The 19,672-nt window shown below is 43.9% G+C and overlaps 3 non-coding genes across 3 annotated transcripts; 1 reads left to right on the plus strand and 2 right to left on the minus strand.

Moving 5' to 3' along the window:
- The first annotated feature begins 486 nt into the window (after positions 1-486).
- TRNAC-GCA (transfer RNA cysteine (anticodon GCA)) lies at positions 487-558 on the plus strand. The gene has a single exon. It is a non-coding gene; the product is annotated as a tRNA-Cys (tRNA).
- A 4,892-nt stretch (positions 559-5,450) lies between these two features.
- TRNAC-GCA (transfer RNA cysteine (anticodon GCA)) lies at positions 5,451-5,522 on the minus strand. The gene has a single exon. It is a non-coding gene; the product is annotated as a tRNA-Cys (tRNA).
- A 1,603-nt stretch (positions 5,523-7,125) lies between these two features.
- Positions 7,126-7,197, minus strand: TRNAC-GCA (transfer RNA cysteine (anticodon GCA)). The gene has a single exon. It is a non-coding gene; the product is annotated as a tRNA-Cys (tRNA).
- Between the last annotated feature and the right edge of the window lie 12,475 nt (positions 7,198-19,672).

Consider the following 19,672-nt stretch of genomic DNA (forward strand, 5'->3'; position numbering starts at 1 on the left):
GGAATCCAGAGCTGACTCACCTTATTTCTCCACCATATTTGCAGGTTGAGCAGATGAAGGGGGCTGAGAGAATGAAGCGCATGGTAAAGGGAGAAGGAGGGGGTCAGCTGTCCTTGAGGGTGGAGTCCTGGCCAGGTTCTTGTCCCTGCTCCCCTGCCTGGGCAGGGCCCACTCTGCTCCTCAGCACCCTAGTGCAGAAGAGGACGAGGGGACCACAGTTCTGTTAGGTGAGAAAAGCCACTGACTGCCCATCGCAAGGCACATGGCACTGGGGTAGCCAAGGTAGACAGAGCCAGAGAAATGGAAGGAGAGGGGTGTGTCTGGCACACAGAAGCTGGTGAGTAGGTGTTTAGGGGTGGATGAGTGAGTGAGTGATGGCAGGGAGAGCCAGGCTGTCGTGGGACAAGCTGCCTGCTCCCAGGAACAGGGCTGTAAGAAAGTCAGGTGCCCAGATCAAGAGGTGCAATTAACACTGAACACAGGCCTGGGGGTATAGCTCAGTGGTAGAGCATTTGACTGCAGATCAAGAGGTCCCTGGTTCAAATCCAGGTGCCCCCTGCTTTGCTGACATTTTTCAGTTACTGAAGCAGAGGCTGTAATTTCAGCCCCTTCCCTTCCCTCCCACATTTGAACATTAAATTGACATGCTATGTCTTGTTACCAAAATTCAGGGTTCACACTAGGAACAGCTCCAAGTATTCTCCCCTGACCATCATACAGACAGTAGATTAGGGGGTCATATTTCTCCGAAGAGGCTGAAGAAGTGCTCTTCTTCAGGGGGCTGAAGCCCATCCCCAACTCCCCCAGGGGACTCTTGTCCTTCCTGGCCGGTGTGCAGACTGCACATTCTCATCTCCTCAACCTCACTGTAGCCTCCAGGCAGAAGGCTAGCTGTTTGCTCTTGCTGCTACCCCTTGAGAAGTATGGAGGGTGCTTATATGTCTTCCTAGTTTCCAGAGGTGACTGTAAAGATTGGAAAACCATGGTAAAAGCAAAACCTCTTTCCTCTCCCTGGGAATTTCTCAAGGTGTTGCTCCCACAACAGATTTGACCACTTCACCCTCCTTTTTCTCCTACTGCATTTTCTTTCTTTTTTTTTTTCCTTTGATGAGGACCAATTTTAAAGTCTTTATTGAATTTGTCACAATACTATTTTTGTTTCATGTTTTGTTTTCTTGGCCATGAGGCATGTGGGATCTTAGTTCTCCCATCAGGATGGAACCCATGCCCCTGCATTGGAAGGCAAAGTCTTAACCACTGGACTCCCAGGGAAGTACCCCACACTTACTATTGTATTTCCTTAGTGAGAATGCCTAGAAGTAGCTGTTCAGTTGCTAAGTCGTGTCCAACTCTTTGCAACCCCAAGGACTGCAGCACGCCAGGCTTTCCTGTCCTTCACCATCTCCTAAAGCTTGCTCAAACTCATGTCCACTGAGTCAGTGATGCCATCCAACCATCTCATCCTCTGTTGCTCCCTTCTCCTCTTGCCCTCATCATCAATCTTTTCCAGCATCAGGGTTTTTTCCAAAGAGTTGGCTTTTTGCATCAGGTGGCCAAAACAATGTATCTAAAAGTCCAGATGAAATATTTAAGACATATAAATGGTATAAGGACCCATGTTAAAATTATATTTTCTTTTTTTTTCTACTAGCATGGAGAAATAGAATGGATTTTTGTTTACTCACCATGCTTCTGGCAAACTTCGTATTAATTTATTAGTTCTAATAGCATATCAGATTCTATGTCTATATTCACAATCATGTCTTTGGCAAATAATGATAGTATTAAAAAATTTCCAGTTGAACTTTTTGCTCCTTTATTGAACTGACTAGGAACTCTAGTTCTGTTATGCTGTGCCTCTCCTACTACTCCCTTAACTCGATTTCAGAAGACTACATATGCTTATTGTTAAATGCATTATATTTCTCAGCACTGTCTCTTACGTCACTTGGTATGACTATGTGATATCATTTCTCCTCTAATAGATTGACTATAAGCTCCAAGAAGGCAGGGATGGTGTGTTCTTTGTTTTCCATTTTACGTTTTTCATTGTATTTAGATGAGGTAGATGCTCAATGAATACTTATATGTTCAGGCAATGAATAAATGAGAAAAATGTTAGTAATGAAAAAAAAATCTTAGTAAAACAAAACAAAAGAATAAATGGTATAAAAGATTCCCTTGTAGCTCAGTCAGTAAAGAATCAGCCTGCAAAGCAGGAGACCTGGGGTTCAGTTCCTGGGTCAGGAAGATCCCCTGGAGAAGGGAATGGCAACCCACTCCAGTATTCTTGCCTGGGAAATCCCATGGAGAGAGGAGCCTGGTGGGCCACAGTCCATGGGGTCGCAAAGAGTCAGACATGACTGAGCGACTAAGCACAGCACAGCATTCCTTAATGCACAAGGTAATTTGGAGCACTCTTTCCTATGAAGACAAATTAAAAGGCTGCAAAACTATTAAAAGCAGCTCATTAAAAGAATCAAAGAGCTAACTTTAGACAGACAATGCGAGGTGGAGATTTGAAAATGATGGGAAAACAGGAAGTTAAAGCTCCAAACTACAGGCTGCTTTGGCCCTGAGTGTGAATTTTTCAGTCCAAAAGAGGCAACTGGGATGCTCATAGAACTCGTGGAAGCCTCTCAAGACCAGGGGGGTGAACGTCAGGATTCTGCGCCACCTGAAGTAGAGACACTGGGAGAAGCGTCTCTGTCTTTGGGCCGGGATCCTGAGTCAGGTGAACTGAAGGAAAACAGTCGCTGCAAGAACTCACAGCTGGGAACTTCCCTGGTGGTCTAGTGGTTAAGACTCTGACCCCAATGCAGGGGGCACAGGTTTGATCCCTGGTCAGGGAAACACAATCCCTTATGCTGTGTGACACCACCAAAAGTTTTTTAAAAATGAAGTTGAATTGTTTTGTTTCTTCAAGAAAAAAAGTCCTCAAGTTTTTATTTTAGATTCCACATATGATACCATACAGTATTTGTCTTTTCCTGCTTGGCTTATTTCACTTAGCACAATGCCCTCCAGTTCCATCCATGTTATTGTGGACAGCAGGATTTCCTTCTTTCTAATGACTGAATAATAATCCACTGTGTATATAGACATACCACATTTTTGTTATCTGTTTATCCACTGACAGATACTAAATCACCATTTAGAGAAATACAGCTTTGAGGAATATACTAGAAAAGAAGAACAAACATAAATAAAGAATCCATCTAAAAAGTTAGGGGAAAAACTGGATTAAAGAATACTATGAGAAACAAAGGAAATACAGGAAAAGAAATCAATGAAATGGAAAACAAACACACAGCAGAGATGACTGCCAAAACCAAAAGTTTGCCTTTGAAGAGCAAAATTAACTTTTGATGAAACTGATAAGAAAAATAAGACAGCAGACAAAATTAACCAAAAGCAGGAATTAGAAAGAAAAGCTGCACAATCTTTAGACTTCAAAATAATAATCATAGAACATTATGAAAACTAATGTACAAAATTTTAAATCTAACAAACCTGTACAAAGAATTTACCATGTGAAAGGCACTATTCTATAGACTTAAAAAATACTAAATTTATTTATTCTCACAAAACTCCACAAACTAGGCTCTATTATTTTTCTCATTTGTATTATCATGCCCATTTTATATATGACAAAGCTAAGACTGAGAGAGTTAAACATGTTTGCCAAGGTCACTCAGTTACGATCTAGAGTCTGAATCCATCCATCATGTTTTAAGAATACAAGGACTTTATGATTACGTTATGTGGAAATTTAGCAAGTACTTTAAAAACACTACAACTTACCAAAGCTGACACAGGAAGAAACAGAAAAGATGACTAGTCCTCTAAGTCTTAAATAGTTATTTTATTAAAACAGTTATTTGAAATTCCCCCTCCCCCAAATTCAGATAAGGGTTTTACTGGTGAGTTTTATCACATACTTAATGAGAAATAACTTTATTTTTACATAAAAATCTTTCTAAGAATAGAAAAAAATGTATATATTCTAAAATTTCTTTTATGAGACTAGCACAAACTTGATACCAAAACCCAGCAAGAATAGTATAAAAATATATGTCAATATCATGCATAAACACAGGTGCTGTGCAAAAAAGTTTAATTATTGTCTAACTGAATCCACAAATATATCAAAATGAGTAGGTTAATATCTGGAATGCAAATTTGTGTTTAATTTTATAAAATACAATAAGTGTAATTCACCATGTTACTAGACTAAAGGAGAAAAATTATACGAGTATCTCAATAGATACAAAAAAGGTGTGGTTTTGAGAAAATTCTACATTGATCCATGATAAAAGAAGTTTTTTTGCAAACTAGAAATTGAAGTAAAATTCCTTACTGTGATAAAGACCATTTACAAAAAGTATAGTCCACAACATGTACTTAATGGTGAAATGTTGAAAAGTTTTCATTTGAAATTAGAATAAAATAAGATCTCCACCATCAACACATTAATTCAACATGATATTTGTGGTCCTAGTCATTATAATAAGGAAAGAAAAAGAGGAGAAATAAAGATTGTAAAGAAGAAATAGAAATTTCAAATTTCTTAGATGACATGATCATCTGCATAGGAAATCTAAAAGAATCAACAAAATATTAGAATTAATGAGTGCTTAGCAAGACTACCAATATATACCCTCCATTTCCATACCCCCTTTTGCTTGGCAAAATTACAGCTTTTAGAATGATATACTAGAAATTTCTGCATGTAAACCTTAAAACTCTAAAGTTAGTATCTTCATCTTCTTCCCAGATGACATAAAGACATCTTAATTCTTGTCAGCGCTTTCCTAAAATATTATTGTTAGCCAGTATTTTCATTCTATCTTTAAAAAAAAGTGTATAAATTAAACATGAACATTCTTTGGGCAATGACTTTTAGATCTACTAGCATATCTACCAGTTTCATTGTTCAACATCCCTTTTGCATCTCAGAGCTCCCATAAGGAATCATTTTACTTTTCTCCAAAGCATGTATTTTAGAATTTTCTTTAGTGAGCGTCTGTTGGCCGTACGCTCTCCAACAGCTTGCGTCTGTTCGCAAAGAATGGTTTGGCTGGGAATAGAATTCTAAGCTGGCTGTTGTCTCCTCTCGACATATTGCTTGTGTTACTGCGGTAGCTTCTGGCTTCTTTTGCAATTGTTGAGAAGTCACAGCAGTTCAGCTATTCTTCCTCTGTCAGTGATCTCAGATTTCTCTCTTGCTACCTTCAAAGGACAAAGTCCTCATCTTCAGCCAGGAGATCAGCGTACACACTGGGTCTCATGAAAGACCTGGGGAGGATCAGAGGAGGAGGACAAATGCATCATTTGAGCAGAGCAGCCTTGCTAGGGTCAGAGGGGTCTCCTCTGCACCTGCTACAGAAGCAAGAACCAGCAAGAGGAGAGAAAATTGGAACTCTCCCACTTTAAGTGACTAAAAGAGTAGGGGGCACCCAGATTTGAACTGGGGACCTCTTGATCTGCAGTCAAATGCTCTACCCCTGAGCTATACCCCCTGCCATGCTAGCCAGGTCCAATTAGCATCTTTGCCTGTGCTGCCACACCCCGAGCTGCCCGAGGTGCCCATCAGGATGGGTTTGCTGGGTGGCCTGACCTGCTCTACTGCTAACTCACCTCCCTGACCCAGTAGAAGCAACAGGTTCCTTTCTCCCAGAGCTCATAACCTCTGCACTGTCAGTCCTGGAGGAGGGCGTAACCTGGGGAGCATTGCCCTGAGGCTGGAAGGACCAATAGAGGTTTTAGTGCTGAGTGCCTGAAACCCAAAGTCCCCAGTGGCCTGGCCAAGCATACAACAACTTGGAGACAGGACACACGTGGACTGGATATGGGTCAGAGGTCTCTGCACAATGCCACACCCTAGGACACAGGCTGGCTTCTCTCTCATTGCCCCAAATCTCCATAGAGTCAACCCTTTCACTGTGGGGTGAGATGAACTGTCGGAAGCAGTGACTGTCTCTAAGCTCTCAGTCCGCGTTCCCATGTCCTGCTTTGGGATCTGGTCTCTGTAAACCTCTCTTGTCCTTTGCCAGCTGGCTGCCTGGTTGGTCCTGCCCCAGGGCTCTGGGGGACGCTGCTGGGCAAGAGTAGCTGTCCTTCCTGCCCGCTGGGTTCCTGTCTGTCTCACCTGGCAGTGACAGTCCATCCCAGAAGATTGCCACCTGCAGATTGGTGCTCACAGGCTAGCTTTGTCGGGTCTCTCCAGGGACACTAGCACCTCCCTAGGGGTAGGAGTCCCTGATCTACAGAGATTCTCCCCGGACTTGTAAGACCAGACTTCATTCTCCTCTTACCATGTCCACAGCCCTGGAGTGGGAGAGGCTTCTTGCAGATCCTCCCTCCCTGATACTTAGGCTTCCCCTCGCCCTTTCAGTTCTCTGATTTCTGATTCAATTTTGTCCCCCTCCCCAGAAAGATGTGTTGAATCCTAGCCTCCCAAACCTCAGAATGTGTCCTTACTCACAAAAGGGCGTCAAAGATGTGGTTAGTTAAGACGAGATCACAGTGGATTCGAGTGGGCCCTTAATCCAGTCAGATGGAGTCCTTTTAAGAAGAGGAGAGACACACGGGGAGAATGCAGCCATGTGAACACGGAGGCTGAGATTGGTGTGATGTGTCTACAAGCCAAGGAATGCTGAGGATTGCCAGCCACCACCAGATGCTAGGAGGAAGCCAGTTAGGTGCCTCCCTGAAAGTCTGCAGAGGGACCCCAGTCCTGGATTTCAGTCTTGTAGCCTCCATAACTGTGAGACAGTAAATGCTTGTTGTTTTAAGCCATCTATTTTGTGGCACTTTGTTACAGCAGCCCTAGGAAACTGACACACAGAGTAGCAATTATTTATATTAAATTCTGTTAAAATGACCAGTGCGGTTTTTGTCTCTGGACTGGACCCTAGATAATACAGAATCTGAAACCACTAGGGCCCCAGGAAACAGGGGATGGGTTTGGTCTTATCCTTGATCAAGGTAGTGCTGAGTGTCTGACTGGAGCCTGAATCATAAGGGTGGCCATCTGGGTATTCCAGCCGGGTTCTCCTTTGAGAGTGGTCTCTAAGACTCCATAGTGTCAATTCAGCACAAGGAGGAAAAGGGAACTCCCAAAGGGGGCACCCAGACTTGAACCAGGGACCTCTTGATTTGCAGTCAAATGCTCTACCACTGAGCTATACCCCCAAGTGACAATGGGAATGTGTACTTACCAAAGTTCTTTACAATTCCACTCAGACAGGCTGCCATTCTGACTCAGGAGAGTCATCAGTCCTGCTCAACTGTACACGTCCCCCTTTATACCATAACCATCCTCCTTTTCCAAAAAGGACCATCATTTCTTGGCTCCAACTTGGAAGGTCCCTGAAGTCTCTACCTTAAGATGAAGCCCAGATTTCAGCAGCAGCTTTTCAGTTGCAATCACTTTCAAATAACCTGTAATGTAGGACAAAGCTGACCCTCTCTCCCAGCTCACCTACAGATTCCGTGTCTGTATAAGGCCCTTGAATTTTTGAACCGTTACTTCAGCCTTCAGTCTCATGTATCCTTCCCACCACTGCTCACTTCTCCTCCCTGTCTTTCCTTCAGCAATCCCCTGCCATCCACGCTGATGTCAATTTTCAGAACTTTTTGTGTCTTTGGGTTTCTCTCTCATTGCCCAGTCATCGTCTTTTGTGTCATTCCCCAAAGTGTTCCAGGGGCTTGGTTGATGCTAGGGCAGTGTGGGGTTGAAGGTAGAAGGACTTGATATTAACTCGATATTGGTGCCTAACAACACACCCCCAAACTTAGCACCTTAGAGCAGTAAGTCTTCATCATATCGTGCAAATTTCAGACTCTGGAATCTGGGTGCAGCTGAACTGGGCAATTCTGGTTCAGAGTCTCTCATGAGGCTGTGGGTAAGATGTCAGCTGGGGCTGCAACCATCTGATGGTTCAATTGGGGTGGGAGGAGCCGCTCTAATCTGCTCACTCTCACGACTGCTAGAAAAAAGGACTATTCCTCATGAGCTGTTGGCAGGAGGCCTGATTCCAACACAACAGGGCATCCTCATGACACGGCAACTGACTTCCCCTGGCATCAATCTCATCCAAAAACACCCTCACAGACCCACCAAATTTGACCAGGTATCTGGGCACCCCGTGGCCCAGTCAAGTTGACACACAAAATGAACCATCCCATAGATAAGCATACATTTAGTTTTGTAAGAACTTACCAAACGGTTTCCCAGAGTGCTTGTGCCACTTTACGTTCCCAGCTGCAGTGCACGAGTGACCCAGTTTGTCTGTATCCTCACCAGCATTTGGTGTTATCACCTTTTTAATTTTAGTCATGCTCTAGGTGTGTAGTGATACTCCACTGTGGTTCCAATTTGCATTTCCCTGACGGGTAATGATGATGATGCTTTTTCAAGTGCTTCTTTGCCATCTGTATATCCTTTTCTCTGAAATGTCTGCCCATATGTTTTTGCCCATTTTCTAATTGGATTTTTTTGGTTGAATTTTGACCACTTCATGTATTTGAGATACAAGTCCCATTTTTATTACTTCTATATTCAGTAACAGGATTTAGCATTGTTCTCTGTATCTTTACTAAATCCAAATGGGGTAACGCAGAATGCATTGTTCTGCGGGGCTCTTAGCTCCCCCAACACGGATCAAACCCAGGCCCCCTGCAGTGGAAGTGCAGAGTCCAACCCCTGGGAATTCCAGTAGCTTGAATTCTTTTGCACATGGCATCATATTTTTGAGAGCTATCTTTGTTGCTCTTGTATCTGGTACATTGAACTTGTAGGACGAAAGTGGTAATGGTAAAAGCAACTTCATTTTTGCTTTCCCTATCCCTTTAAACTTTCCCAATGAGCTGTTTCTATTGCCCAAGTGACTTCTTTTTAAAATTTGGTTGTGCCATGTGGTATGCAGAAACTTCCCTGACCAACAGTGGAACCCCTGCCCCCTGCAGTGGAAGCGTGGGGTCCTCACCACTGGACTGCCAGGGAATTCCCCTGTCCAAGTGATTTAAAGATCATGCGTAGGTAGCAGAAAGTCCTGCGGTTGCCTCCTGAATTCGTAATTGAAACAGCCAATCTCGAGAGTTCCCTGGTGGCCTAGTGGTTGGGGTGCTTTCAGTGCATGGCCAGTTCAATGAGATCCCACAAGCTGCGCGGTGCTGCTAAAAAAAGTTCCGCCTCCTGTAATAATCAATAACCTGAAGCCCTCTTCCTTCCATTTTTTTCTTGATCATTAACTCTACACCCAGGGATCAAACCTGGGCCTCTGCCATGACTGTGCAGAGTCACTACCCCTAGACCACCAGGGGATTCCTGCAGGACTGCCTTCAACTTCTCTCCACCCCTAGAAGTGGGAGGAGCTGAGACATAGCCCTTCCTCTTTCTCCTCCTCCAGACTTCTTTCCTGGCCCAAGGAGTGGGGAGGAGGGAAGGGAGAGAGGTGAGGAGAATGAGAAGGTTCTCCCTTGATCAGAACTGTAGTAAGATAACATTTGCTTTCCCTGGGCCTGGAAAGTATTTGAAATGACTCTTCCGGCATTTCCATGAAATTCCTCCCAGGCCTCCATCGGGATCATTCCACTGCTTCTGTGACCTGGCAAAGCATTCTTCTCCTGGCGTTCCGCGACCTGTGTTGCTCAGACTCTCTCTGCTGGGGCCTGTGACCCGTCCTTGCACAGAATTTGAGTTGCTGCAAAAAGGCTGTCTCCTTCATGGCCTAGGGGAAAATACTCTGGTGCCTTCTATTTCCACCCATTCTAGTCAAACAAGCGGATTCCCAAGAGCGGTCGGCTCCTCTCCACCTGCAGAGCTTTGTGCTGGACACACCTCACTGCAAACCCCAACTCCGGGATATGTGGACCAAGGCGTTGAGTGGACCCTGTGAAGCCCCTTAGCTAGACTTAAGGATGATCTTCAGGACTCATCTCTTCAGAAAAGTGTTCCTCACCAATGCTCTGACCTACTGCAACCTGACCCTCTCACACCCACAGGGTGGAGACTCACCTGATTATCAGTCCTGACGTTCAGATTTCCACAGGACCCGTTTCACTCCTGCCCTTGGGACCTAATACCTATTGTCTCTTGGTCACTCAGTTTAAACTTCCTTTTAACTATTTTATTTTCTACATTATTAGAATTCAGGAAGTTTTATTTATCTATTCTACTATTAAAGGACACTGAGGAAGGCTTTCTTATCTCTCCTTGCTATTCTTTGTAACTCTGCATTCAAATGGGAGAGTTCCAAAGAATAGCAAGGAGAGATAAGAAAGCCTTCCTCAGTGATCAATGCAAAGAAATAGAGGAAAACAACAGAATGGGAGAGACTAGAGATCTCTTCAAGAAAATTAGAGATACCAAGGGAACATTTCATGCAAAGATGGGCTCGATAAAGGACAGAAATGGTATGAACCTAATAGAAGCAGAAGATATTAAGAAGAGGTAGCAAGAATACACAGAAGAACTGTACAAAAAAGATCTTCACGACCCAGATGATCACGATGGTGTGATCACTCACCTAAAGCCAGACATCCTGGAATGTGAAGTGAAGTAGGCCTTAGAAAGCATCACTATGAACAAAGCTAGTGGATGGTGATGGAATTCCAGTTGCGCTATTTCAATCCTGAAAGATGATGCTGTGAAAGTGCTGCATTCAATATGCCAGCAAATTTGGAAAACTCAGCAGTGGCCACAGGACTGGAAAAGGTCAGTTTTCATTCCAATCCCAAAGAAAGGCAATGCCAAAGAATGCTCAAACTACCGCACAATTGCACTCATCTCACACACTAGTAAAGTAATGCTCAAAATTCTCCAAGCCAGGTTTCAGCAATACGTGAACCGTGAGCTTCAATCTGGTTTTAGAAAAGGCAGAGGAACCAGAGATCAAATTGCCAACATTCGCGGAATCATGGAAAAAGCAAGAGAGTTCCAGAAAAACATCTATTTCTGCTTTATTGACTATGCCAAAGCCTTTGACTGTGTGGATCACAATAAACTGTGGAAAATTCTTCAAGAGATGGGAATACCGGAACACCTGACCTGCCTCTTGAGAAACCTATATGCAGGTCAGGAAGCAACAGTTAGAACTGGACATGGAACAACAGACTGGTTCCAAATAGGAAAAGGAGGACGTCAAGGCTGTATATTGTCACCCTGCTTATTTAACTTATATGCAGAGTACATCATGAGAAATGCTGGGCTGGAAAAAGCACAAGCTGGAATCAAGATTGCTGGGAGAAATATCAATAACCTCAGATATGCAGATGACACCACCCTTATGGCAGAAAGTGAAGAGGAACTCAAAAGCCTCTTGATGAAAGTGAAAGAGAGTGAAAAAGTTGGCTTAAAGCTCAACATTCAGAAAACGAAGATCATGGCATCTGGTCCCATCACTTCATGGGAAATAGATGGGGAAATAGTGTCAGACTTTATTTTTTTGGGCTGCAGATGGTGACTGCAGCCATGAAATTAAAAGACGCTTACTCCTTGGAAGGAAAGTTATGGCCAACCTAGATAGCATATTCATTCAAAGCAGAGACATTACTTTGCCAATAAAGGTTTGTCTAGTCAAGGCTATGGTTTTTCCAGTGGTCATGTATGGATGTGAGAGTTGGACTGTGAAGAATGCTGAGTGCCAAAGAATTGATGCTTTTGAACTGTGGTGCTGGAGAAGACTCTTGTGAGTCCCTTGGACTGCAAGGAGATCCAACCAGTCCATCCTAAAGGAGACCAGTCCTGGGTGTTCATTGGAAGGACTGATGCTGAGGCTGAAACTCCAGTAATTTGGCCACCTCATGCGAAGAGTTGACTCATTGGAAAAGACCCTGATGCTGGGAGCGATTGGGGGCAGGAGGAGAATGGGGTGACAGAGGATGAGATGGCTGGATGGCATCACCGACTCGATGCACATGAGTTTGGGTGAACTCCGGGAGTTGGTGATGGACAAGGAGGCCTGGTGTGCTGCGATTCATGGGGTCTCAGATAGTCTGACACGACTGAGCGACTGAACTAAGCTGAACTGAACTGATTTAAGGACACACTAAGAATGTTTCCTGGTTTTTTGCACATTGATGTTAGTGCTGCAATGAACATCTTTGTACATATTTCCTGATGCATTTATGTAGAACTTCTCAAGGGAAAATACCCACAAATGAAATATCTGGATTTTACACACACTTATAATTTTATGATTACAGTTTTATGTAGTTTAATATTTATTTTACTATTTTTATTGCCAAGACTTTCTCCATGAGTGTAGCAATTATATTCACATTATTAGCGAATGAAAATACCATTGTCCTCCTCACCAGTTTTTGATCTAGTTAGACTTCAACTTATCCTAAATTACGAAAGAGGGTAAAAATGGTGCTTCTTTATCGTTTTAACCACTTTCCATTACTTTGATGTCTAACAATGTTGAGCATCTTTTCCTGTGTTTATTTGTCATAAAGATACCTCTTCTGTGGGGACTTCCCTGGTGGGCCAGTAGGTAAGACTCCTCATTCGCAATGCAGGAGACCCAGGTTCTATCCCTGATCCTGCATGCTGCAACTAAGACCCATCCCAGCCAAAATAAATAAATAAATAAAACATTAAAAAAAATCCCTATTCTGTGAACTTCTTATTCTGTCTTTGTCCATTTTTCTATTGGGCTAACTTTTTTTTTTTTTTCCTGATGGCTCTATAGGAATTCTTATCTTTTAAAATAATTACAAAAATTTAAATGGTGGTAAAAAGCACATGAAAGTTACCATCTTAACCATTTTAAAGTGGACAGTTCAATAGTGTTAAGCATATTCATAATATTTTGCAAATGATCTCCACAAACTCTTCATCTTGCTTATATTCTAGTGCATATCTATTCTCTAATCATGTGTGTTACAAAATTCAGAGTCTCTTGTTTAAGGAATGTTTTGTCATATAAAAATGTAAATTTTGATACAGCCAAATTTATCTTTTACAGTTTGTGATTTTGAAGTTGTGTTTAAGAAAGCCTTCCCTGAGTTATACATATATTATAAACAATGTTTGTGGGCCTCACTTACAAAATTCGTACATTGAAACCTAATCCCTATGTGATGATATTTGGAGGTGGGGCCTTAGGGAGGTGATTAGGTCGTGACGGTGGAGCCCTCCTGAAAGGGATTAGTACCCTTAGGAAAGAGACCCAGGAGAGCTCTTTTGTTCCCTCTGCCACTTGAGAACACAGCAAGAACACAGCCACCTACGAACCAGAAAGAGGGTTCTCACCAGATGCCGAACATGACGGCACCTTGGTCTTGGACTTCCCAACCTCCAGACCTGTGAGAAACAAATTTCTATTGTTTATAAGCCACCCAGTCTCTGGTATTTGGATATAGCAGCCCAACAAACTAAGCCAATTGTGTTCTGTATGTTCTTCTAAAAGTCTGAGTTTATATTTAGGTCTTTGAAAGTTAGTTGCTCAGTCACGTCCAACTCTTTTCAACCCCGTGCACTATAGCCCGCCAGGCTCCTCTGTCCATGGAATTCTCCAGGCAAGAATACTGGAGTGGGTTGCCATTCCCTTTTCCAGATGATCTTCCTGACCCAACTTGGGTTTCCGGAAGTGCAGGCAGATTCTTTACCCTCTGAGCCACCAGGAGAGCCCTATTTAGGTCTTTCATCCATCTGAAATTTTTTTTGTAATGGAGTGAAGTAGGGATTTTATGAGACTTTTTAAGAAGCCAGTTATCCCACCACCCCTAATTATACAGTCCATCCTTTCCACATTGGTGACACTATCTAGGTGTTATATTCATCTGGAGCTACACTGTCCAGCAGAAATATAATGCAAGCCCCAAGTACAATTATATATTTTCTAGTAGCTACATTATAAAACAAAAATAGTTGTTGAAATTAATTTGAATGATCTATTTATTTAACACAAGATATCTAAAATATTATCACTGCTACATGTAATTAATATGCAAAATCAATAATGAAATCATTTGCATTCTTATTCTTGGTATTAAGTATTCAAAAATCTGATGTAATTGCAAAGGACATTTCCATGTTTTCTGATTGTGCTGCTGCTGCTGCTGCTGCTAAGTCGCTTCAGCCGTATCTGACTCTGTGCAACCCCATGGACTGCAGCCCACCAGGCTTCTCCGTCCATGGGATTCTCCAGGCAAGAACACTGGAGTGGGTTGCCATTTCCTTCTCCAATGCATGAAAGTGAAAAGTCAAAGTGAAGTCGCTCAGTCGTGTCCGACTCTTAGCGACCCCATGGACTGCAGCCTACCAGGCTCCTCTGTCCATGGGATTTTCCAGGCAACAGTACTGGAGTGGGGTGCCATTGCCTTCTCCCCTTGTTGTGTATGGAGAATTTCTTTCCTTGCAAGACCTGTACTCTCAAAAAAGAAGTTACAAAACTCTGTGCTCAGGCTCCTTTGAGTTTCTGGAATAAGTCCAGGCTTCCGTCACTTCATGGCAAATATAAGAGGAAAAAAATGGAAGCAGTGACATACTTTATTTTCTTGGGCTCCAAAGTCACTGTGGATGGTGACTGTAGGACCAAATTAAAAGACGCTTGCTCCTTGGAAGGAAAGCTATGACAAACCTAGACAGTGTATTAAAAAGCAGAGACATCACTTCGCCAATAAAGGTCTGTACTATCAAAGCTATGGTTTTTCCATTAGTCATGTATAGATGCAAGAGTTGGACCATAAACAAAGCTGAGTGCTGAAGAATTGATGCTTTCGAACTGTGATGCTGGAGAAGATGCTTGACAGTTCCTTGAACAGCAAGGCGATCACACCAGTCAATCCCAAAGGAAATCAACCCTGAATATTCATTGAAAGGACTGATGGTGAAGCTGAAGCTCTAACACTTTGACCACCTGATGTTAAAAGTCAATTCATCAGAAAAGACCATGATGCTCAGGAAGATTGAAGGCCAAAAGAGAAGGGGGGAGCAGAGGATGAGATGGCTAGATAGCATCACTGACTCAATGGAAATGAGTTTGAGCAAACTTTGGGAGATAATGGAGGGTAAGGGAGCCTGGCATGCTGCATTCCATGGGGTCACAAAGAGTTGGACATGACTTAGTGACTGAACAGCAACAACCAATAATAAGATATGCTTGTGTAAGGGTTGAAGAGGGGAGAGGGAGGTGTAGAGTCCAGTTTGCTTGCAAGGATGGGGTCATTGTCCAGCATTCAGGGCTTGAGTGTTTGGTGCAGGTGTGGTGCAGAGGCCGGTTTCTGGTGAGAATAGAAACTGCTGGGCGATGCCAGCCCAGTGCTGGGGGTTCTCCATCAGGCCAGTTCTGCAGCTTAGCTCAGGGCGCTGTTCCTGGAAGGTTAGTCTGGAGACTCATTTCCCACCACTCCTACCTAGGGAGATATATATGCTTCAAATGTTTACAGCTTAATCTACCTTCTGTGCATTTGCTGGCACCAAGTGGCCCAAGGGCCACAGCAAGTGAAAGCCTGTCATGCTGTACTGCAGCAGCCCTAGGACGCTGAGAGAAGGGCCTGGAAGGACATCAATGAAAGCAGTGTTAACCACTACCTTTGGTCAAGGACAAGCTTTATTTTTATTATCTTAAAAAGCTATCACAGCTCAATACGGGTACATCAGACCTGTGGACTTTGAGACCCACTGCAACCAAAGCTGGCCAGTGTCAGATGGTAGAATTTCTGAACATAAATGAAGGGGTGGTGGGCTCGTTCTTGGACCCCACTTTGAGCAGCACTGGTCAGAGGGCTGTGCTGACCACACATTCCTCTGGAATCTGGGGATGACGTTCACTCTGCTAAGTTGTCTTTTCATACTATTCATTTGGCTCTCGCGGCAAGCATACTGGAGTAGTTTGCAATTCCCTCCTCCAGTGGACCACGTTTTGTCACAAGTCTCCACTATGACCCTTCCATCCTGCGTGGCCCTGCATGGCACGGCTCATAGCTTCATTGAGTCACACAAGACCCTCCAACACAACAAGGCTGTGACGCATGAAGGAGAAAGTTTGAAGGCAAAAGGAGACGGGGTGGCAGAGGATGAGATGGTTGGATGGCATCACCGACTCAGTGGACGTGAATGTGAGCAACCTCCAGGAGATAGTGAAAGACGGAGGAGCCTGGTGTGCTGCAGTCCCTGGGGTTGCAGAGTCAGACACCACTTAGCAACTGAACAACAACAAGAACTACTCAGTTATTGTGCCTGACCTCTGTAGAGCTCTCTTCCAACTGCTGGAAGAACTACATTCAGCTGCTGGTAACCGATTAGAAAGGAGAGTGGCTATTGCACTCCTCCTGCGCTCTCTCACCATAAGACCACGCATTTCTTTTTTTTTTTTTAATTTTATTGAAATATAGTCGATTTACAATGTTATGTTAATTTCTGCTGTACACAGAAGTGACTCAGTTATACATATGTATTCTTTTTCATATTCTTTTCCATTATGGTTTATCAGAAGATACTGAATATAGTTCCCCATGCTACACAGTAGGACCCTGCTTATCCAGCCTGCGTAGTTTGTATCTGCTAGTCCCAAACTCTCAATCTTTCCTCCCGTCTCCGACCCCAGCCACCACAAGTCTGATCTCTGTGTCTGTGCGTCTGTTTCATAGATACGTTCATTTGTGTCACATTTTAATTTTATTTATTTTATTTCCTTTTCGGCTGTGCTGCGTCTTCGTTACTGCATGGGCTTGGCTCTACTTGTGGTGTGCAGGTTGCGGGGGTTTTTCTTGGTGTGGAGCACAGGCTCTGTAGAGTGTGCGGTTTCAGTAGTTGCGGCACGTGGGCTCAGTAGTCGCAGCTCCTGGGCTCTAGAGCACACACTCAGTGGTTGCAGTGCATGGGCTTAGTTGCTCCGAGGCATGTGGGATCTTCCCGGATCCGAGATTGAACTCCTGTCTCGGGCATTGGCAGGCGGATTCTTTACCACTGAGCCACCAGGGAAGCCCTGTGTCATATTTTAGATTCCACATATAAGTGATATCATGTGGCGCTTGTCTTTCTCTTTCTGACTGACTTTGCTTAGTGGGATAATCTCTAGAGCCACTGATGCTGCTGCATTATCCATTCTTTTTAATGACCAAGTAATATACTCTACCGGAGAAGGCAATGGCACCCCACTCCAGGACTCTTGCCCGGAAAATCCTATGGATGGAGGAACCTGGGAGGCTGCAGTCCATGGGGTCGCTGAGGGTCGGACACGACTGAGCGACTTCGCTTTCACTTTTCACTTTCATGCATTGGAGAAGAAAATGGCAACCCACTCCAGTGTTCTTGCCTGGAGAATCCCAGGGACAGGGAAGCCTGGTGGGCTGCCGTCTATGGGGTTGCACAGAGTCGGACACGACTGAAGCGACTTAGCAGCAGCAGCAGCAGCAGCAATATACTCTACATTATATCACATCTTCTTCATCCATTCATCTGTCGATGGACATTTAGCTTGCTTCCATGTCTATTGTGAATAGTGCTGCTGTGAATATAAGGGTATATGTATGTTTTTGAAATAGAGTTTTATATGGGTATATGCCTAGGGGTGGGATTGCTGGCTCATGTGGCAACTCTGTCTTTAGTTTTTTGAGAAACCTCCATGCTGTTTTCCACAGTGGCTGCACCAATTTACATTCCTACCAACAGAGTGAGAGGGGTCCCTTTTCTTCACACCCTCTCTAGCATTTAGTATTTGTAGAATTTTTAGTGATGATGTGAGGTGGTACCTCCCTGTAGTTTTGATTTGCATTTCTCTAATAATTAGTGATGCTGAGCATCTTCTCATGTGCCTTTTGGACCTCTGTATGTTTTCTTTGGAGAAATGTCTATTTAGGTCTTTTGCCCATTTTTTGATTGGGTTGCTTTTTTTAAAAAATTTAATTCTATGAGCTTTTTGTATATTTTGGGAATTAAGCCCCTGTTGGTTGCAACACTTACAAATATTTTCTCCCAGCCCAAATGCATGGTTGTCCTGCCCCAACATTTCTATTGTGCAAGAAAGGAATTTCTTGGGGGGGTGGGGACTTACAGGCAAGGAGGGCTTCCCAGGTGGCACTGCTGGTAAAGAACCCGCCTGCCAGTGCAGGAGACATGAAACTCGGGTTTGATCCCTGGATTGGGAAGATCCCCTGGAGAGGGGGACGGCAACCCACTCCAGTGCTCTTGCCTAGAGAATCCCATGGACAGAGGAGCCTAGTAGGCCACAGTCCACGGGGTCACAAAGAGTTGGACACGACTGAAGGGACCTAGCACACACGCACAGGCAAGGAAGCAGCCAAGTGCACATGGTCCCCTGGGCTCTCTTTATCCTGCAGAGAGGTGGGTGTGCACCAGGAAGAGCTGGGCGCGCCACGGAAAGCGCATCTGTAGCAGCCTCTCCCCTGCACTGCTTCACCTCCTTACAGGGGAGCTAAGAGGGTCTTGGGCAGCTGGTTGACCGTAGCAATGGGGGGTTCCTGGTGTAAGGAATGGCCCTGTTAGAAAAACCTTTTTTATTGGCTATCTCAGATCTACTGAGCTAGGTCATTGATACTACTACTACTACTAAGTCGCTTCAGTCGTGTCCGACTCTGTGCGACCCCACAGACGGCAGCCCACCAGGCTTTGCTGTCCCTGGGATTCTCCAGGCAAGAACACTGGAGCGGGTTGCCATTTCCTTCTCCAATGTCATTGATGATGAGCTTGAAAAGTCATTGATGGGGAAAGGGCATGAGCCTCAGAATCATCTGGATTTGTGTCTTCTCTGAGGGATGAACAAGCTAGAAATGTTTGTCTTTCTTTTGAAAAAGAGTGTGTGGAGGAGAGCAGGCCAGGGCTTCTGGTGACCCGGCCACTCCAGGTGCCTTTAGGGACACCTGCTCTTTTCATCTTTTTGATCAGTCTTCTTTTAAATGTGGGTTCCGTTCTCAAGCTTGACTCATGGTCCAAGTTGGCAGCTGGCATTCCAGCCATCACATCTATGCTCCAAGTAGGAAGCATGAGTTAAGGCCCCAAAGGGGTCATGTTTGTTCTTCTTTAAAGCTTTCTCAGAAACAGCCATCACATCTATGCTGCAAGTAGGAAGCATGAGTTAAGGCCCCAAAAGGGACATGTTAGTTCTTCTTTAAAGCTTTCTCAGAAACCTTGTCTGCTGACTGCTTCTTATTCTTCATTTGCCTGTCCTAGCCAAAGAGAGGTCAGAAAATGTGATCTTTTAGCTGGAAACATACCGCTTAGTAGAAAATAAGAGTTCTATTACCAAGAGGAAATAATGTATTTTGGGTAGTTAACTAGTAAGTCTGCCACGTATACACAACACATATATTTATACACACACATGTGTGTGTGGAACACAGTTTATGCTTTTTTTTTGTAAAGGGGATAAACTATGGCCAATACCTAGGGTGTGTATGTTGCATAACTCCAGGGACTATGTGATTGCGGGAGTTGTGCAATACACAACCTGTGTGACTGTACTTGGCTGCCCTGGAAATAACCATTATCTCACCAACCTTCTGTCTATAAAGACCTATCATATGGATGCCTGGTGTTTTTAGAAGCTAATAAAATATTATGCTCTGCTGACGAATTGGTGTGTTCTCACTTCTGTTTAATTCCCCAAGACTCAGAGATACTTCCTGTATTCAGCAGCAGTGCCTTCTCCTGACCTGGGCTCTTGGGAATAATTATTTGCATCCTCTTCAAATG

Source organism: Bubalus kerabau, chromosome 8 (assembly GCF_029407905.1).
Source record: "Bubalus kerabau isolate K-KA32 ecotype Philippines breed swamp buffalo chromosome 8, PCC_UOA_SB_1v2, whole genome shotgun sequence".
Taxonomy (NCBI): Eukaryota; Metazoa; Chordata; class Mammalia; order Artiodactyla; family Bovidae; genus Bubalus; species Bubalus kerabau.